The following is a 10,689-nucleotide window of genomic DNA, read 5'->3' on the forward strand; positions in this document are numbered from 1 at the left end:
TCTCATCAATAGCGTTGGGCGATTAAAATCGATTTTATTGACCAGGGTGGCCGCCGGTTGGAAGAATGAGAAAAGATGGCAGAATTGCAGTGACCGGATAATATCGTTTGGAACAAAATTTCAAAGCATAAAACTTATGAAGATTAATTTATTGTTGAGAATCATTGAAAGTTTTTTGTTTCTTTCTGCGACTGTATGAATCGTAATAAATGTTAATGATTACATCTGTGATTTCACGATTCTATTCTATAACATTCCCCAGAATGCGCCATACCCCAGAGAGATATGTATATCCAAGATTACAAAATTTATTATTGAATGGTACTAAATATTGATATCCGGCCTGATAGAGTGCCGGAATTATCTGAGCTAAAATTAAAACATACCATAATAACGAAAAGTTTTAAAAGGGATCTTATGACGTCAAAAAAAAAAGTTTGAATTATGTTTTAAGCATAAAATAGTGAATGGTTCCATTACTCGATATTGAAATCAAAATTATTTTTTTGCATGGTTAGGGAGCATTCAAAAATTACGTCCATCGTTCAGGGGAGGAGGAGTATACGAAAATGTGACAATGCATTCATTAGGTACTGTAAAATCGCGACAGAGGATTGAGGGTACGGAGTGTAGAAATCCTTAAAATATGATGGACGTCATTTTTTAATCTTCCCTTACTATGATGGTCCCCTCAAACAATTTTGTAAAGCATTTCTATTCCATATCTCGATGGTGTCGACAAGTCGATGGTTCCCTTCAATATCGACATCTGGAGGGTTGATTGTATGTTGAAAATAAAGTTTTATACCTGCACTGAGGCAAAAAAAACTTAATAATTTCTTAAGGAATAATTATGATCTGGCGCCACAACGATTATTGTTGAAATTCTTAAGTTTTACTTATGATTTTCGTGAAGAATTTCTGAACAAGCTCGGGAATAAGTGGACTGTAAACGAGAAAATTTTCTTCCAAACGACCGTGAAGAAAACGCGTCTGGTCTTGTGAACGATACAAAATAATTCTGGCTTTATTTCCTGTTGTATTACAAAGGGTGTGTTAGTGTGGTACTAGATTTTTCTCCAGGGTTGTCAGCAAAGTTTCAATTTTAATTGATAGCAAGGCAAGGTGTGTCGCTACAATAAACATCCTGCCGGCCGTTGAAATTGCAGAATTTCAAAACTACTCGGCTGAACGGTCGCGCTCATTGTCCAGGGGCAGTAGGCAAATCTTCTTAACGGCCCTTTTCGTAGTTCCGTCCTTTGTACGTAAAGTAACCACGCGAGTGTGGCCGTCGCTGCCTTGATGTAGTTCCACGATTCGAGCCAACTGCCAGTGAAGTGGTGGGCTATTCTCGTCGACGATGAGAACTAAGGCGCCCACTTGGAACTTGGTCACCTTGAAATCTCTCTGTAGCTTCTGTAACTCGTGCAAGTAATCATGCGTCCAAGCCTTCCAAAACCGTTGCTTCAAGTCCTGGACCAGTTGCCACGTCGATAATCTTCCTTGAGAGATATGCTGGTACGATGGCTCCAGGATTGCTTGAAATTCCCGTCCGATCAGGAAGTGAGCGGGTGTAATTGCACTGACATCATTCGGGTCATCTGAAAGTTGTGTCAAAGGCCTCGAGTTCAATATAGCCTCGATTTGCACTAACACTGTCGAAAATTGTTCGAACGATAGCTTGTGTTCCGCCATAATCATCTTTAGGTGTGATTTCACCGACTTAACGCCGGCTTCCCATATTCCGCCAAAGTGCGGACTACGTGGTGGTATGAAAGACCAGTCGATGGCTCGTTGGGTGCAGAACTCGTTCAGCTTCAGCTGGTGTTGTTCTTCTCGGAATAGTGTAGCTAGATGCTCCATTTCGTTGTTTGCGCCTTCAAAATTTGTCGCGTTATCCGAATACAACTTCAAGACGACTCCACAAAGCGTTGAAGTGCGCCCATGAACCCCTCGGTTGTCAAGTCGGAGACGGCCTCTAAATGTAGTGCCCGGGTGGCCATACATACAAAGACACATACATAGCCTTTCAACGTTGGTGCATTCTTCATTTTCGCATTTGGTCGTATTTTGAAAGGACCGGCAAAATCGAGTCCCGTATTAGCAAATACAGGTGACGGTTGAACACGATAGTCCGGTAAGTTTCCCATCAGTTGAGTGGCTCTCGTTGGCTTCATTCGGAAACAAGGAATGCACTGATGAACTAATTTACGAATAGTGCTCCTCGCGTCTAATGGCCAATACCTTTGTCGAACAATGCCGAGGAGGCTGCGCTGTCCGATATGCATGTTCGAACGATGCAGGTACCGTATCAATGCAACCGTCACAGGATGCTTCTTAGGAAGCAAGGCTGGATGCTTCTGATGATATGGAAGCGTCGAGTTTTTCAATCTTCCACCTACACGGAGAATCCCATCCGCCTCGTCGACGAAAGGATTTAAGTTGCGAGTCGAAAAGTTGAACTCCTTACCGGCTTGTAACGCGCTGATTTCAAGTTTGAAGGATTCTTTTGTTGAATTATACATTTCATAATTTCAGAGAACATTTCTTAGAGTGCGCACAAAAAGCACGTGGCAATATTTACAAGAATTAAAGAGCTTAATGTCAGCATGGTAGCAGAATGGTCACACACACAGATGTAGTAATTGCGCGTGCACATTCGGTCATGTAGGCAAGTAGGGAAATGATGAGTAACTATCGCTAATGCAGAATGGCCGAGCAGAAGGTAGTTCGAGTGTAGTTTCGGCCAAGTTTAGATTTTCTCTTCGCTTGTATCATGCCAGCGTAAGGTAATAAACTGACTCATTAATTTTTTAATGAGAGTTTATTCTATTTGTGAAAGAACTCTCTCTTCTCTAAAAAGGTTCCTGGAACAAGTGTTTCCTGGTGGAGATTTCCACAATACTTGTTCCATTCATTTTCCGATTGACAGAGTAGGTCCACCTTGGGTTGCCTAGAAGGGCAGTTGGTAAACCAGTACATCTGGTGGAGATTTCCACAGTATTGGTTTCCAATCAAATTGGTTGGACGGTCAGGCATCCACTGTACTTGAATCTCTCTTTTCAACAGGTTATGGGCCCAGGACACGTGAGCCTGGACATTTGCCCCGGCGGAGATTTCCGCGTGAATATTTTTGATTTTTTTTTTTGGGCGGAGATTTCTGTTGAAAGATTGTATTTGGTCGACTGAAGGAGTACGTGAGTATCACTCCAGGGAGTTTTGTATTTGGACGGAGATTTCCGTGAGTATTCATTTTTTTTTTGAAAGGTGTTTTGAAGAAGGTATTCTTAAATGGAAAATAGACTGCGAAGAGCTATTCTTCCGACTTTCAAAGGGGATGATAAGAGCTATCCGTTCTGGAAAAAGCGCATTGAAAATTATTTCAAACAAGATGACTTGTTTTATGTCTTTGAAAATACTCCACTTGAGGAGGATTATGCCATTCCAGACCCCAATTCACTGCCGGAAGAAGAACTGAATCGCAAGGCACAGTTGGCCAAAAGGCTGAAAGATGATGTACAAGTTGTAAATGACTTGATGCTGTGCCTGGATGATGAACCAATGGGGCATATTTTAGACTGTGAATATGCCAAAGAAATTATTGATAAACTTGATGATGTTTATTTGCCCAAAGGTGTAAATGCTATGCTTGGGTTGCGTTCTAAATTATTCCTTCTTAAGAATAGGAAGTTTAGGACACTCAAGGAATTATTTTCGACCCATGAAGACTTGATTCGTCAACTTAATGTAATGGGGGAACAAGTTTCGCACCAAGAGCAACTTAGCACTCTTTTGGCTGCTATTCCTGAAAAGTACAATCATATTCTTGGCGCTCTCTCAGTCATGAGAAAAGATGACTTAATGGCTATGTCTTTGCTACAGGTTCAGCGAATATTTATTGACGCTGAGGTCACCACGTCTGAAAACACTGAACACCCTCCAGTGGCATACAAAATGGTGAAAGACTGGTGGAAACAGGCAAAGGAGAGACAGCAGCAACAACACAAAACGATAAGGTGCCACGAGTGTGGTAAACTCGGCCATATCCGTCGTTATTGCGTTGCATATCGGCATCGTTTCAATCCGGCTAATGTGACGAACAAACCTCCAACATCCGTTCACCGATGTGATGTGGCACTTATCACCAATGAAAATAGTGATTGTATCGTGGAAAAGCAAAATCGTGAAAGTTTTGATAGAAATTTTAAATTTCGCTCTACAAGACCCCTTGAATTAATTCACACTGATGTGAGTGGGCAAATGTCTGTTGATTCATATGATGGCTTCAAATATTTTGTAAGTTTCATTGATGACTTTACTCATTTTGTAGTGGTATATCTAATAAGAAGTAAAAGTGAAGTACTTGAAAAGTTCAAGGAATTTGAAGCCATGGCCTCCGCTCATTTCTCAAATCGCATTTCAAAATTACGATCTGATAACGGAGGTGAATATATGGGATCAGATTTCAAGAATTTCTGTAAGCAGAAAGGCATACAATTGTTAACAACAGTTCCATATACTCCTGAACAAAATGGGGTCAGCGAAAGAATGAATCGAACATTAATGGAAAAAGTTCGTACAATGTTGCATGATTCAAATATGCCACAAGAATTTTGGGGTGAAGCATTGTATGTTTCAATGTATTTAACAAATAGAAGTCCAACTTATGCATTACCCAATTTTAAAACTCCATATGAAATGTGGTTTAATCAGAAACCAGATGTTAAATGGTTGCGAGTATTTGGGTGTGTTGCATATGCTCATATCAATAAACAATATAGGAAGAAGTTGGACCCTAAAAGTACCAAATTGGTCATGATGGGTTATGCTCCAAATGGATATAGACTATGGGATAATGGAAACAATAAAATTATCATATCTCGTGACGTTGTTTTCAATGAAAATGATTTATATTTTAAATCTTTGGATTCGTTGGAATCAGGGGAAGATATTCTTCAAGAAAATGAACCTGTGGGAGTTTGGAGTTCCCCAGAAGGGGATGCTGTGAGTCACAGCTGTTCACCAGAAGGTGATGTTGGTTCCCCAGAAGGGGATGCTGTGAATCACAGCTGTTCACCAGAAGGTGATGTTGGTTCCCCAGAAGGGGATGCTGTGAGTCACAGCTGTTCACCAGAAGGTGATATTGGTTCATCGATAGATGATGATTCGTCAGAAGATGATTTTGGTTCCCCTGAAGGGGATGCTGTGAGTCACAGCTGTTCACCAGAAGGTGATTTTGGTTCCCCAGAAGGGGATGCTGTGAGTCACAGCTGTTCACCAGAAGGTGATTTTGGTTCCCCAGAAGGGGATGCTGTGAGTCACAGCTGTTCACCAGAAGGTGATTTTGGTTCCCCAGAAGGGGATGCTGTGAGTCACAGCTGTTCACCAGAAGGTGATGTTGGTTCCCCAGAAGGGGATGCTGTGAGTCACAGCTGTTCACCAGAAGGTGATTTTGGTTCCCCAGAAGGGGATGCTGTGAGTCACAGCTGTTCACCAGAAGGTGATGTTGGTTCCCCAGAAGGGGATGCTGTGAGTCACAGCTGTTCACCAGAAGGTGATTTTGGTTCCCCAGAAGGGGATGCTGTGAGTCACAGCTGTTCACCAGAAGGTGATGTTGGTTCCCCAGAAGGGGATGCTGTGAGTCACAGCTGTTCACCAGAAGGTGATTTTGGTTCCCCAGAAGGGGATGCTGTGAGTCACAGCTGTTCACCAGAAGGTGATGTTGGTTCATCGATAGATGAAGATTCATCAGAAGATGTTTATATTATTTTATATGTTGATGACATTCTCATTCTTGCAAAAGATTTGAATTTAATAAATGGGATCAAAAAGTCACTATTAAAGTTTTTCAAAATGAAAGACATGGGCGAAGCAAAACAATTTTTGGGATTAGAAATATGCCATTCATCTAATGGTTTAGAAATCACTCAAGAATCTTATATAGAAAAGATTTTAAATCATTTCAACATGAAAGACTGTAAATCTGTAAGTACTCCAATGTGTTCCAATGTGAAATATTCCAAAGATGATGGCAAACAAACTACGCAACTTTATAAATCTTTACTGGGATGCCTTCAATATCTGGCTTTAATGACAAGGCCAAATATTTGTTTTGCTGTTAATATTTTTAGTCAATTTCAGAGTGATCCTCGTGAACCACACTGGTTAGGCTTGAAGCGTATTCTCCGTTATCTACAAGGAACCAAAACCATCGGTCTCGCGTATCACAGAGTTAAGGACGTGAAACCATTGATTGGCTATGCCGATGCAGACTGTGGTAACGATGTAGATGACAGGCACTCGATTTCCGGATGTGTATTCACTGTGTTTGGCAACCTGGTATCCTGGACAACAAAGAAACAGTCCATGGTGGTGCTCTCTTCAACCGAAGCAGAACTAATTGCTCTGTGTGCAGCAGCCAAGGAAGACAATATTCCATGTGTAAAAATCGCAGAAGAACCAAGAAATCATCAAAGAACAAAACATATAGATATAAGATATATGTATATTCGAGAATTAATTAGAGACCAAAAAGTGGTGTTGGTATACTTAAAATCAGAAGAGCAAATAGCAGATATTTTTACTAAGTCATTAGGACCACAGAAATTTCACCATATGTTACATCTCTTGAAATTAAAGAAATGAGGGGAAGTGTTGAATTATACATTTCATAATTTCAGAGAACATTTCTTAGAGTGCGCACAAAAAGCACGTGGCAATATTTACAAGAATTAAAGAGCTTAATGTCAGCATGGTAGCAGAATGGTCACACACACAGATGTAGTAATTGCGCGTGCACATTCGGTCATGTAGGCAAGTAGGGAAATGATGAGTAACTATCGCTAATGCAGAATGGCCGAGCAGAAGGTAGTTCGAGTGTAGTTTCGGCCAAGTTTAGATTTTCTCTTCGCTTGTATCATGCCAGCGTAAGGTAATAAACTGACTCATTAATTTTTTAATGAGAGTTTATTCTATTTGTGAAAGAACTCTCTCTTCTCTAAAAAGGTTCCTGGAACAAGTGTTTCCTGGTGGAGATTTCCACAATACTTGTTCCATTCATTTTCCGATTGACAGAGTAGGTCCACCTTGGGTTGCCTAGAAGGGCAGTTGGTAAACCAGTACATCTGGTGGAGATTGCCACAGTATTGGTTTCCAATCAAATTGGTTGGACGGTCAGGCATCCACTGTACTTGAATCTCTCTTTTCAACATCTTTCTGCACCAATCGGATGATCAATGCAGATGCTCGTGATATTTCGGATGTTGTCGGTAAACCTTTCGTAATGGTTGTCCTGCCGCTCTTCACATAGTCACAAAAACGAACAACATACGCCATTGTACGCTGCATGATCGGATATCGGCTGATTCGATCGAAAAGCTGCAATCGAGGATGTTCCGGCGTTGTCACCAAAACAATTTTGCGTAGCTCCGGCAGCTGATCTTCTTCAATGGGTTGTGGTTCATCAAAACCACTGTCGGTGTGTCGTAGAGTGGGTGGCCCATGCCACCACAGTTCATCAGATTGCAGATTTTTCGGCTCCACTCCTCTGGATATGGAATGAGCTGGGTTGGACTTGGAAGGGATATAATTCCAAGTGAATCGGTTGGTCAGCTCTCGAATTTCATGGACTCTATTTCCGACGTATACAGCAAGAGATTCGGGGGATTTTTTTAGCCAGCGCAATACGATCTGTGAATCACTCCAGAGAATAACGGATTCAAATTTCACATCGAGCGCCTCCAGCTGCTTGACGGCCAATCTTGATAACAGCAGAGCAGCCAACAGCTCCGCGCGGGGTGTCGTTATTTCCTTTTGCTTTCCCTTCTTTCGTGGTAGAATCCTAGACTTACTGCAAATAAGCTTCAGCGTAGCAGATCCATCGTCTTTCATGATTCTGGTGTACAAGCACGCCCCATACGCCAGGTCTGAAGCGTCGGCAAACCCGTGTAATTCTACGGAGCGAGCTCCGTCAGCAAGAATCCATCTCGGTATCTTCAGCTCATTGAGCCAGCGCAGTTGACGCCGAAAATCCATCCAGAAGTTAGCCATCTCGCTCGGTACGGGTTGATCCCAATCCAGATTGAGAGACCATAACTCCCGCATAATAAGTTTCGCAGCTGTAACCACAGGGCCAACAAAACCCAATGGATCAAAAATCCTTGCGATCTAGCTGAGAATCATCCTCTTCGTGAGACGATCCGATCCAACGGCGTCATCAACCAGCACGAAAAAGGTGAAACAATCTTCCTGTGGACGCCAGGCCACGCCCAGGGTCTTGATTACAGTATTGATGCTTGGATCTTCAATGCTCACAACACTTTCTCGCATATCCTGTGGGACATCCTGAAACATTGCTTCCGAATTAGAGCAAATTTTATGCACGTTGAAACATCCTTTGCGCAGTAATCCGATGATCTGGGTTTTCAGCTCTAAAGCGTCCTCTAGCGTATTCGCCCCAGTCAGCACGTCGTCAATGTAGAATGACTTCTCAACTGCCACAGCAGCTAACGGATATTGTGTCCCCTCATCAATGGCTAATTGCTTTAGCGCCATCGTGGCCAGAAATGGAGACGATGCAAGTCCATATGTAACCGTCCGCAAATCGTATGTCTGGAGCGGCTGATCGCAGTTAAACCGATGCACTGTTACTGGCGGGTCAGAAGGACCCGTTTGTATCTCTGTATGCCGGCAAGCTAGGGCCTGTGTCTTTTCTCTCAGAGTCGGCGTACTTGGCTATTCAGGAGTTCTTTCCTTCTTAAATAATCTGAATGAAGTGGAAATTATCATTTAACCTTTTATTTCCTAACTTACATGCATGTGTGTCTGTATAGTGTGTCGTTGGGCCGGCCTTTTGGTGATGATGCGCTGCTCTCGATGGGGTCTGCCACATGAGGGGGATTACGTGTTGCTGGGAATGGAGACTAGGTGTATTCCACTCAAATCGGCAGGAAAGTCCTGCTGGGGTGGTTTTCCGCGACGCTTTGGATGGTTGGTCCCAATAACATGCAGAGAGGGATTTAACGTGCCTGGTAGACGCAGAAGACGTCGTGAACTTGCTTCTGAGGATGGCCTGATCGTCACACAATGGCTTGGGGGTTATCTGCCACAACTGCCTGGTATATCCTTACAATCCGGCGATCTGTGTCTATGGGCGTTCTCCAAAGGATCAAGGATTAATCCGACCTCTAAAACCCACAGATTTCGCGAGCTGGAGTCTCCGGCGAGATTCGGCCCGTAGATAACCAATTCGCTCTGGTACTTCACGTGGTCGTGGGTGAGAACTTGCACCCTTGGGTCCTGATAGGAACAATAATTCCACAATACGGCTTCATTAGAGGGTACCTGGGCTATTTTAGTTTGTATGTTCATACCTGATTCGCTTTCAGTAGACTCTAAGTCAAAATTCCACTATATCACGGCTTTGATTTTATCGTAACGAAATAGATTCCGACTCGCTCAAGAGGTAAAGTGGAAAGAATCTTTGGCTTATCAAGCAATAGCCAGGTACCTCTCATTTACCCCAATTCAGCATGTTTTTCTCTTTCTCTCTCCTTGGTCCCTTTAATTGTATGTGGCAGCCCGTTTTGCTGTTTAGCAGTGAGTACGAGGGGTATAGTGTTATGTATGAGTGTTTTAACAAATTTTGTTCCCTAGATTCGTCTTTTTAAACTTTTGAGTGTGCATGCTTTTAAGTTATTTATTTATTACTACTTTTCAATGTATTTTGAATTAATTTTAAACATTTATTTTACTATTACTATACTATTAAGTATTAAATTATAAGATAAACACCTATTTACACAGCAAACATGGGATTTAAGGTCTTGACGGTAACACTACCTACTGTTCCCCCCTAAAAATTAATCAAACACGGTTTTGATTTAATTTTTTTTTACTATTGTTCAATTCATTTTCAATCATTCCAGGGTTGAGTCGCACTTTTCGTGCCTTCGTTTGCAGACAAAAACCAGCATGGATTGCGTGCATCCAACAAATAGATTCCTCAAGCATTACTGAGGTCAATTGTTTACGCAATTATTTTCGCGACCTGTTTATTTAGTCTTGTATTCTTCCAATTTCCGAAACTGCATACTGTTTCGAGAAAGAATTAAACTAATTCCTCTTAATCAAACTAAGTTTATCTCGATGATCCGGTTTTGAATGTCATTACTTGCTATGTTTTCTTGGCCTGATTATGTCGAAAGAATCGAAGTCAGAAGGATTCATTATGGATTTTGAATATAGTGAACTTGAAGCTATCGATTATAGTAGGGCATTGAACGGGTACCAACGTTTTTCGGCCTAGCGAATAAGAAATTATACGTTTTAAGTCCTTTTTTCTTTGATCGGTTGAACTTCTCTATCGCAACTACCTAATTCGATTTTGAACTTTTAAATCCACCGAAATATCCCTTTTAAACATGAAACAAAATACCAATCGACACAGCAAAACATTATCAAATCATCAAACTTATTGTCTCACTCTAACATTTTTTTTGCTCAACGAATCAACACAGATATACAATCATTACCACAAAAGACGTGTACGACGTAACATCGAGGCTGAACTGCAATTATCCAACGATTTATCAGTCATTCTTTTACTTTACAACAAGAAGGTTAAGCGGAGAAATCGTCTGGAACACCAGGCTTGAGGTCAGCGGAAGAGAATATTCCTAAATTTTTACC

The 10,689-nt window shown here is 41.7% G+C and overlaps 1 long non-coding RNA gene across 1 annotated transcript; it reads right to left on the reverse strand.

Moving 5' to 3' along the window:
- Nucleotides 1-8,780: 8,780 nt before the first annotated feature.
- LOC110679348 lies at nt 8,781-9,635 on the reverse strand. Its single transcript, XR_002502416.1, has 2 exons — nt 9,372-9,635; nt 8,781-9,297 (listed from the first exon to the last, which is right to left on the reverse strand). It is a non-coding gene; the product is annotated as an uncharacterized LOC110679348 (long non-coding RNA).
- Nucleotides 9,636-10,689: the final 1,054 nt, after the last annotated feature.

Source organism: Aedes aegypti, chromosome 3, assembly GCF_002204515.2.
Source record: "Aedes aegypti strain LVP_AGWG chromosome 3, AaegL5.0 Primary Assembly, whole genome shotgun sequence".
NCBI lineage: Eukaryota > Metazoa > Arthropoda > Insecta > Diptera > Culicidae > Aedes > Aedes aegypti.